The sequence below is a fragment of the Corylus avellana genome, chromosome 3 (genome assembly GCF_965113065.1).
Source record: "Corylus avellana chromosome 3, dhCorAvel1.hap1.2, whole genome shotgun sequence".
Lineage (NCBI taxonomy): Eukaryota > Viridiplantae > Streptophyta > Magnoliopsida > Fagales > Betulaceae > Corylus > Corylus avellana.
In genome coordinates, this window is record NC_142492.1 from 29,391,650 (window position 1) to 29,403,012 (window position 11,363).

Genomic DNA, 11,363 nt, shown 5'->3' on the forward strand with positions numbered 1-11,363 from the left:
CATAGTTGTCGCTAAATGTAAAAAGGTGTGGTATTTTTTTTTAAACAGAAATATTAACGAAAATTTCTCAGGCGGGAGTTTTTGGCGCACGAAAATTTCCCACCAATATCAAATGAAAATTTTTGATCACCACCCAAACCCTCCCTCACCCTTTCCCTCTGTTCTGCGTAAGTCTCAACATACTCTTTCAGAAACCCTAGAGATTTCCCGAGACTCTAAAATCCCTAATGTCTCTCGCTCTCTCTTTCTTTCTCTCTCTCTGCCTTAGCTTTGTGTCTTCAGAGCTCAAATCCAGCGTATTAGTGTATATATGTGTTTGTGTAGGTTGATTAGATCTTCGCTCTCTCTCTCTCTCGCTCGCTCAAGTTCGTCAACTTTTGACTATTCAATGGCAGAAGGCAAGCTCGATCTGCCGGACAATCTCCTTGTATCCCATGCCCCGCCACTGGAGACATCCTTCACGACGCCGGATTGCTGAGAAAATGAGAAACCCCATATGCTTTCTTTAGCTTCCGAGAACTGAAATTGAACCTTTAAGCGTGAGCTTCTTCTTTTCTTCGGTTTGGTAAAAAGGAATTTTCAAATTTACTTTTATATTTTCTTAGGGGATCTGTGTTCTTTTCCTTTCAGGGGTTTTTGATTTGTGCAGGGAAGATAATGGACAATTGGGGCTCGCGGCGCTCGAGCAGCTCAAGAACCTAGACTTTCATGTCGAGTCGGCCCGGGCCGTCAAGCTGTACAACAAAATAAAGGAGGCGTTGGCATCAAATGAATTGTACCATTTAACGGGGATGATAACAATCCCAGGTAATCAAACATTCTTTCTTCGGCGAATTCAAACTTGTTTATTTTCTATGCACACAACCTGCTTGATCAAATGCCCCAGAGAACTGTTGCTTTTAATATGTAATCGTTCTCACCCTAGCTACAAATTCGTATACTATTGAGATTTTTGGTTTTTGTGACAATACTGATCCGTGCATGTGTATGGTCAGAATCACGTACAGAGAATTTGTATGGGTTCAGAAGTTGAAAAGAAAGAAATTTGTCATTATGATGTGCTAAATATGCAAAAAGCTTTGATTCTAGTTTGCCCAAAAGCTGTAATTTGGCTAAGTTTACCAGTGGTTTTTATTGAGCTGCATATAATGAGCTGTTTAGGATTTTTTTTTTTTTTTTAATTTCTTTTTGGTTACTAGATTGTTACTTCTAGCCAAATACAGCACTAGGTTGTACATGTTCTGGATTTTTTTTTTGGGTTTCTGCACTTCACCTTACCTGTTTGGGATGTTAGTTTGTACATGTTACTAGATTATGTGATACATATTTTCGTATTTCCAGAAGGTTGAAAAACTATTTTTTCCCCAAACATGCTTTATGTGACATGGTTATATTTCTTTACATTTTTTTGACCTTTTTTCCCAGGAAGAGAGAAAGAGAGTTTGAATATAAATCTGAGGGTGTTTATGAGATTTTGTCATGGGTTAATCGGAGTCGTAAGCTCGGGGAGAAAAGGAATGCTGAAAAGGAGAAAGCCTTGCAGCTCTCAAAGGTTTTTGTGGAACAGGTTAGTTGTGTGTCTGATAGTGTTTCTGTATATTACGTTTCTGAAGATGAGTAACAGGTGAGGTTTTTTTATTAATGTCACGGTGTGAATTTTACCAGGACAATATTGGTCAAGGAGATAGTGAAGACGAGGAACCAAGTCAGCATACTGCTCGTAAGGATTCTTAGTCCTTAAAGGTTTTCCTTATAGAATTGAATCTGTCCAGTCTGTATTTTTTTTTTTTTTTGTCAGTTGTGAGTGCACAGGTGGACTGATTCAAATACTGTAGTCATTAAGTTCTTTAGCAGATTCATGAAATTTCCTGATGACATCCAAGCACCCTAATAGAAATAAGTAGAAATAAACTAGCATGTGTATGCATGCAAGTGTGGATGACTATTGTTAATTGCTCTTGACGAGTTTGCACCCCTGTTCATGATTCATGGCCCACTAGTATGTTTGGAACCTGAGCTGCAAGCCAATAGTTTTATTTGATGGATTTCTACATCACTGATCAATACTGATATTTTGGCTTGAACACTTGACAGACAATCTGGGAGGGGTGAAAGTTCTTCATGGCCTTGACAAAGTAATGGAAGGTGGGGCAGTTGTTTTAACACTCAAAAGATCAGAATATACTTGCAGATGGTGACGTCAATGAAGGTAGAACGATTTTGGTGTAACATTTTGCTTTTAATTTTGGTAGAACGATTTTCATTGACGATTTTGACGTCAATGAAAATACATGTGTTTTGATAAACTAACGTGTAGATTCGATAAAATTTGAATTCCCAGAAATAAAGCAGTCTTTATCTTATAGCTTTAAATTTTAAACTCAAATTTTAAAATTAGAAGTGGTCGATCAACAACCTGCATTACTGAAAATCTGAATGATTTTGTGAAATCCTTTTAAATTTTGTAATTATCTAATATTTAAATATTCAAATAAAATATTTGAAACTTATAAATACAATTAAATTTTATTGACTCATTCTTGGGCTTTTGATCCATTTTTACTAAGCTATCTTAGGCCCAACGAGTCAAGCTTGCACCTCTAACCCATCTTCAAGTCTAACATGTAAATCTATTATGGGTTTAAAGTTGGGGTGTTACAATCTTTACCTCAAAAATTTCGTCCTCGAAATTTGCTATAATTCTAAGGCAACAGAATCCTATTTGCCATATATATATATAACTTATGCTAACCTGATCAATTTGACCATCTCTACTAGGTGAAGACTCGGGTGAATGTGTAAGAATTTCATCCTCATACGCCCTCTCAATCCTTTGCAAGAAGTCAACAACCTCTGGCACTCCCCTTGATCGGGGATGACGACCTTGCTGAGTCGCCCTCCTATGCTCAATCACCCTCTTGGGAGTGGTCACTCTCTCTGGAGTCCTTGGAACCTGAACACGTCATCGCCTCTCGCGGTTAATGCTAGGTGTTCTTATTCTAAAAGGACATAACCGGAGGATCTCATAACCTTCCTGACAAGCCCATCGTACCTGCCTGATTAATCGTCCGTTGATGTCTTGGGTATCATCATCAATGTCGTGCATGTCCGCCATACTGGTCTCAAGTATAAATACGAAGAGAAAAGAGAAAACATATTCCACTAGTAAATACACCATATACCCATAATAATGTAAGCCTCAATTTTTTTATTTTTTATTTATTTATTTTTTAAATCTTGTCACTCAAACAAGTGTGGGTACTTCACTCTCATGTCCTCTTCTAACTCCCAAGAAGCTTCAACTGGTGATTGATGATTACTCTACATTACCTTGACGATTGGGATTCTTCTCCTGTGTAATTGATTTTCTTTCCTATCCACAATCCTCACAGGTATTTCCTCATATGATAAATTCTCATGCAAAGAGGTTCAACTTCTAACACATGGGAAGGGTCGGCAAAATACTTTCGTAGTACCGGCACATGAAAAACATTGTGAATTCTGGAGAGATGTGGGGGTAAAGCAAGGCGATAAGTTAATGAACCGATACGCTCCAAAATCTCATAAGGACCAATATATTGGGGATTTAATTTACCCCTCTTCCCGAAACAAGTCACTCCTTTTAGGTACACAAACGACTTCGATATTTCAATGTTCCATCCTTAACAATATTAAATCTAGTTGTTGTTAAGTGTTAAAATATTCATATTTTAGCCTTTAAATTTATATGTGTTAATTCTTTAAGTATTGTTAAATTATGCTATTTTAGTTCATTTAAGTGTTTTTCATGCTTTTATAGGCTTTTGAAAGAAAATGAAGTAAATTTGAAAGATTTGGGCTCAAAGAGAGAAATTGGAAAGAATTGGAGCCCCTGACAGTGCGATCGAGCGCAGGAAACCTGTGATCAAGCACACTACTAGAGAAGACAAGCGAGTGCGGCCATGTGCAATCATGCACACAACAGAAGAGTCTCGATCGCAGACGTGCGATTGAGCGCACACGGGTTGCCATCGATCGCACCCGTGCGCAGGTGACACATCAAGAGGCGGCCAGACTAATATTCTTTCCATATTAGGGTTTTCCAAGTCCCACTTGTAATAGGAGTAAAACCTTACGAATTTTTTAGGTTTACTCGTGTGTCAAGGATTTCTAAAGCCTATAAATAGACATCTTAGGCACAAGCTTTGGAAAAGAATTGAAAGATAAATCAAGAAGAGTTTGGGTTTTTCTTCTCTTCCACCTTTTATGTTTATTATGTAGTTTATATTTTAATTAAGGCTCGATTGAAGCCCTAGTCATGTCTTTTTAAGATCGCAATATTGGCACCTTTGCTACAATTATATTTTGGTATATTTAACTTGATTAATTCCTGTTATCTTGTATTCCTCATATGTGTTTACCTGATCAATATATGTATGTGGTATGGACTAGTTAATTAAATCAATTTGGATGATCGAGTCCTGGGTTTAATAAGAGTAACAAAAGAAATCAACACCAGGTTCTTGGGTTAATCAACATGGGGAACCGGGAGTAGACACCTATACCCTAGGCCTCATGTGTTTGTCGATTTTCACAGATTTATACTTTCTTAAAGTACAACTTAGTAGACACATATGCTAAATTCTTTTCTTTATTTCCTTTAAGAAAGAAAAAAATTAGAGTAGACACCCATGCCTAATTCGTTGCTTAAGAAAATTAATAGCTTAAGGAGTAGATACACATACTCTTAGGTTGGCAAACATTAATTATACCAGTATGATTGGCGCATTGGCATATTGTTATCTTAATTAGTCTGATTAGTGGTGGATATCAAAACCCTAATCCGTTTAAGTTTTAATTTATCTTTTATTTTATTTTTTTATATTAAATTCAATCGTGACAATTGAATTTTATATGTGTAATTAAATAGGAATTTACTTCTAAACATAATTTACCAATCCTCGTGGGACTGATCTCGTATTTGCCTGCTATACTATCGTTTGATCTTATGCCTATTAATTTTGGTAGGTATTTGGCACAATAATTGCTTACCCTTGCCAACTTCTTCTCATTAACTCTTGAATTTTTCCAACTCGAAATTCCTTATCCTCAATTTCTTAAAACACCTTAGAGTTCACAACGATTGATTCGCACAAAGTTTTAGCTTATATTCTCTTTTTATGCCTTATTCAAATTATTACCTAATGCCTTGAATTATCTCCAAAATTGGTAAAATAATTTGATCATTTACTCCTAAGTAGAGGGTCTTATCCCATATTTGAATGTATCACCTAACATTCTTATCAAGTAGTGTCTACTAACTCCTTGACCCTTCAATTATAATTGACAATCATGGTATTAAAATATTGGCGGACTCTTCGAATCATGGATTTGACTCCATGATATTTCACCTTGATTGTGAAAAGTCCAGCACCTCAAGGAAAGTGTATTAACTCAAATTATCAATTGACTACCCAACATAATCATTAGCTTCCTCAGAAAATATCAAAATTCTTAACATCAATTATGTCACAATTTTTGGCCAAAAGTGGACAATATCATACCACTTGGAGCAGGGGTGTTACATATGATATCAGAGTCATAGCCCAGCCTGAGAGGAGGGAGCGTGCACAAGCCCATGAGGGTCGCCAACGAGGACGTTAGGTCCTAAGAGGGGGTGATTGTGACATCCCACCTTGCTTGGGTATAGAAAATATGATGTGTTTATATGGAATATACTCTCTCTAAATTGTATGAAGCATTTTGGAGGTAAAGCCATTGACCCAATAATAAAACCGTGCGAGCTTGACCCAAAGCAGACAATATCATGCCACTTAAAGCACGGGTGTTACAATAAAGAAGTTATCTAACACAATATATCCCACAGAATAAGCTAGTATTACAGACAGTGGACCCAACATCATCTATGATAGCTAATAAGATCCCCCTTTTCTTTATAAACCTTAAAACCGTTTCTCAAATGTGCAATAAAAAATCATCAAAATAGGAAGTCAAGCCTAAACACAAACATTTAATACGCCATAAGCATGAATTTGCAAAGGACCTATGGCCGTAATCATGAATTTGTTGGATTAGGAGAGCAACTTGAACTTTCAAAGCAGCTATTTACTCTCTTTCTCCTCTTGTTGGGGGCATTGGCGGTCTTCGTTGATTATTCTGAATAGCTGATTCCTCACGGTTGGCATGGCTTCTGGACCTTGTGTTCACCATTGCGGATTTTTTATTTCGTAAGAATGTAAGATAATCGTTTCCACAGACGGCGTCAAATTGTTTAAACAGTTTCCGGTTTGATGAATCCAAGGGGAAGCGGGTTGCCCTTTTTACACTACTCCTTTATCTGCATAACAAATAGGTGTTTAAGAGAGCTCGCCAGGATGTTTCCTGCGAATCCTCCTTCGATGATTAAGTCAGTAATTTTTTCAATGAGTTGATGAAATATCTAAGAATCAATTTTGCGGTTACCTTTCTCTGTTGGCTCTTCTCCTTATTTATAGTGTGGCTAATAAGGAGATAATAATTATCGGGCGAAGGATCCGGGATCAGGTGTAACCAATGAAGAGTCAGTGATGACTGGACGGAGAATCTGGGATCCCCACGTAACTAATGGGGAGTTGATGACAAGATCTTCCGTTTGTGATAACAGGGTGTAACGTTCAGATGGCTTTATGGACATGTGTAATGCTTAAGGGCATTTACTAACTTTGAAACCGACGCCTCCTCTTAATGATCGTTGAGTAGCTTTCTTTTGATTCATACTTGAATCCTCGGGTCCCTACCCCCCCACCCCCCGAGGATTATGATATAGTATCTGGGAGATGCTTCCAGTAACTTGAGCAACTGTTGGGCTGGACCTTCTTGGGCTGGCCCTATGCTAGTGGAGGCTTTAAGCCCATATTGACATTTCTTGATGATTCGGGCCCATGGGCTTGGGTCTTATAAATGTACGAACAGATGACAAAAAAATTAATGTTCCCATGACTTGATGGATTATATGTTGGGAGTAAGAAGAGTAATTTCCACAAACAGAAACGTGAATGAGTTTAGTCCTTCAATGCATATGAGTCATGAGTCATGATGCGTCCAATATTGTAACTGCCACTCATGGTGGCAGCATGGATGCATGCATGCATTAAATCATGTTTGTATGTACAAATGAGGAAAAGCTATCACTGGAAAAAGCCTGCTAGGAGCTATTTGTTGCTGTTTGTGGGGATATGAGGATCTTTCACTCTCTCTCTCTCTCTTTCGGTGGTGTGGGGTGTGGTTGGGTAGAAACCGATAAAGTTGAAATTTAATGTTGCTCAGGTGTCTGATATTTCTTTTAGCCTCTCGACCTGACCGGTGGCCTGCCTTTGCCTTTGGCTTTGCCTGTGTGAGACAAGTATTGTACGAGCTAATTTGAGGGAGCTAGGCCGGTGGCGATCACCTTTAGCTTAGCCGTAGATACATACGCAACCCCACATGCATCATGTTGCATGGACATTAGGGATTTCTTGTTCTATTTTGAACCACACAAGGACATTCACATGCCCCGGCCCACAAAAGGGATGGGGTTAGAGGGAGCAGATCTGGGTTGCTCTACTTTATTGAATCAGTTCCCCTTCTTCCTTTCAACTCGGGATACGACAAAGGACACACAATTTGAATGGACCAGTGGATGGACTGTTTTTACTGACTCTTTCAAGCCTCCCTGAGATGAATGGCGATATTTCCATCTAACTGGCATTCACAGTTCACACCATTTACTTTCTCTTACGTACTATGAAAAAGGTACATACTATAAGTCAGGCTAAGGTACATTACAATATTGATTTATTACAGAGATAAGATATGTCCAATTATTCATCATTGATGTTTTGTGTGCCAAACGCACTATATGTATAGACACTTTCTTTATCTAAATTTCTAGACTTTTGACATCAGACTTTCGTTGGGTTTTGACATTAGATTTGGTTGTCTTAATTCACAACTCCGACGATTTGATTTGAGAAGAAGAAAAAGTTTAAAGTCAAAAAATAGTTTATGATTTTAAAAGAGAAACTATTTTACAAAAATTTAAAAAATAAATAAATAAAATTTTCTACTAAACACTGAAAAATATGAAAAACGTTTTTTCATAAAAGATTCTACCCAAAACAAATAAAGCCTAAAAATCAATTACCTGACACAGGGTTCAGTTCAACTGGTAGCAGAAACCCTTGGGCGGTAGAGTTAGGAAATTGATTTGCTTCACACAAACAAGCAAGCAAGCAAAGAAAACTTAATGGAGCAAGTGGCCCACTTCTCCTGTCCCTCGGCATCTCTCTGAACCCTTACTGGCCGACCATTTGTGATATGTTGAACAAACAAATTTAACGGAATACATGTTTTGGGAGTATAAGCGAATGAAGATGAGCTGGAATCAGTTTTGTTAGTTGAAGATTAGTTAGCATTGTAGTTGGAAGTTAGTTTCTTTTCTGTTAATATTGTTGTACATAACACATCGTAGTTATTCATATGGCAACTTGTATATGATATATATGTAGGGGTGTCAATACGGTTAAAAACCGCCCGCTAACCGCTATAACCACTTAACCGTATTAATCGCTAACTGCTTAACCGCTATAACTGCATAGCGGTTAGCGGTTACCGCCTTTTTATATAATATATTTTTATAATTATAATTATAAAAATATTTATATATATAACATAATCACTTGATCATTAAATCACAATTTTTTTAAAAAAATAATTAAATTACAATTTGAGTATTAATATATTATCATTATAATTTATATGATTATATCACATGATTAATTGATCATTAAATCATTTGATTATATAACAACAAATTATACATATATAATATGACATAACTCATAAATATACTAATTCATACTAATACAACAATTAAATATCTAGATACTTATTTCCAATGTTTATAACTTATAAGTCTATATATGTTATAAGTCTATATAAGTCTACATATAAGTCTACATGTGCATATGAATAATATAAATGTATAATATCAATACTTAATCATATGAGTCAATTTAGAGCGCTTAGCTCTTGTTTTGTAGAGCTCCAGCTCTGTTCTTCTTTTAAATGAGATCAGTTTCTTTCTTCAAAAAAAAATCATACGATTCAATGACAATCCAAATACTTTATTCAAGACTTCAAGTGAATCATATTATTAATATATAATGATGATATGATTCGTATAATATCAAATTAAGTAATTGACATTGGATTAAACAATGACCAATGTATTACTTATAAACACAATTTAAGTATTAATGTATTATCATTATATGTTGTGACAGTTGTCTGAATTTTAAACTTTTTTTTACATGTTGTGTTGATTTTTTATATATATATGTTGTTTTTTTTTTTTTAAAAAAAAAAAAAGGTTAGCGGGTTATGATTTAATATTTAAGGAAATTTTTTTAAAGTACAAGTAAATGTAAATTTTGTGTCAAATATTTTTGATTTTTCAATATGGGCTCTTGTTATAGCAATTGGGCCCAAGAAGACGCTAAAAAAAAAAAAAAAAGTAAAGAAAAGCCCAAAAAGCCCAAAAAAAAAAAAACCTAAAAAGCCCTAAAGAAAGCTAAAAAGCCCAATTTTGAAAAAGCGGTTAGCGGGCGGTTATCTATTTCACTAACCGCTAAGCAGTTAGCGGTTGCGGTTAGTGAAATTTACTAACCACCTTGACACCCCTATATATATGCTGCAAATGTACAAAGAACAATTCAAGCAATGCAATAGGGGTGTCAAAAAAAATTGGGAAACCGGAAAATCGGGGAACCGGTTGAAAAAAAATGGTAACCGGGTACCCCGGTTCCCGTTTTTTGCACCCAGTTATAACCGGGTAATCAGGTACCAATATATAATAATACATTTTAATATTATATATATATATATATATATATTTTTTTTTTTTTTTCTTTTGTTTTTACTTTAGGTTTAGCCACTTCACTTTTTTCACTTCCGCCTCTTTTAATGTCCCTCATGGACAGCCCCCTCATTTCTTTCTCTTCTCCCTTTCACTTTCTTCTCTTCTCTTCCCTGCCAACACACATACACGCACATGAGAGAGAGAGTTCCGGATTGAGAGAGAGAGAGAGCTGCTAGCTGTGAAGGAAGAAGAAGGATTCCGGCCATAAGTAAAATCCTTACTCCTTAATTTCTTGTAAATTTCGTTATACTTGTGGGATTAGAAGCTAGAAATGTGGGGATTTGTGAGACTTTGGGTTGGGTCCAGAAAATTAGGGTTCATGCATGGGATTTTGGAGGTTTTGCTATTGAAATCTCTAGTTTCTCTTTGAGTTTTTGTTCTACCCATTGAATTTCAAGTTTGAAATCATAATGATTTGGGAAATTTTTTATTATGTCCGAATTTTGGGGAATTTTAGCCCAAAATACAAATTTTTTTTAAAACCGGGTACCAACTGGAACCGGCCAGTTATTGTATAACCGGTTAACCAGGAACCGGTTTTTCAAAATTAATAACCAGGGTACCCGAGTTATTAATTTCTTGTATTCTTTTATTAGGAACCATGTTAAAGTTCTTGCATTCCTTTCTTACAAACCAAGAAATGTTTTCAAAAGACCTTAAAGCATCTCTTTGATTCATTCTATTGCATAATATTGAGTTTTCTTACAATACATGTGTTTATTCAATAGCCTAGAAGAGGATATAGTAGCATATAGATTCCATGAAAGCCTTAAAACATAGTTGGGAGCTTCTAGCCGAAATGCCTAACTCATTGACCGGACGTACGCCCTAGAGCCCGTACCTACGACCAGGGAGCTGTTAAGTGCCAAAATATTCATATTTTAGCCCTTAAACTTATATGTGTTAATTCCTTAGTATTGTTAGTTTATGCCATTTTATTTCTTTTTTGTATTTTCTATGTTTTTGTAGACTTTTGGAAGAAAATGAAACAATTATGAAAGTATCGAGCTTAAAAAGCAAATTTAGGAAAAGCTGAAGGCTCTGGTAGTGCAATCGATTGCACGGCGTCTGTGATCGAGCGCACTATAAGCAAAAGGATCAGACGAGCGCAAGGCGTGCGCTTGTGTGCACAAGTAGCATCCTCGATCGCACCTGCGATCGAGCGCCCAATATCAGAGATTGAGCGCACCCGTGCGTGAAGAACAAGTCAGCTGCGGCCAGAATTTCTTTTCCTTCTATATTAGGGTATTCCAAGTCTCACTTGTAATAGGACTAAACCCTATGAATTTTCTACGTTTACTAGTGTTTCAAGGACTTCTAGATGCCTATAAATAGACCTCTTAGCTTCTAGAAAAAAAAATGTGGAGAAAGAGGTACAAGCTCTGGATAGGAATTGAAGGCTAGATCAAGAGGAGTTTGGGTTTTT

At 36.3% G+C, this 11,363-nt stretch overlaps 1 long non-coding RNA gene across 1 annotated transcript; it reads left to right on the top strand.

Moving 5' to 3' along the window:
• On the top strand, positions 1 to 4,332 carry LOC132175557 (uncharacterized). Its single transcript, XR_009439440.2, has 8 exons — positions 1 to 539; positions 631 to 807; positions 1,426 to 1,567; positions 1,666 to 1,720; positions 2,095 to 2,209; positions 2,779 to 3,192; positions 3,393 to 3,626; positions 3,800 to 4,332. It is a non-coding gene; the product is annotated as an uncharacterized LOC132175557 (long non-coding RNA).
• Positions 4,333 to 11,363: the final 7,031 nt, after the last annotated feature.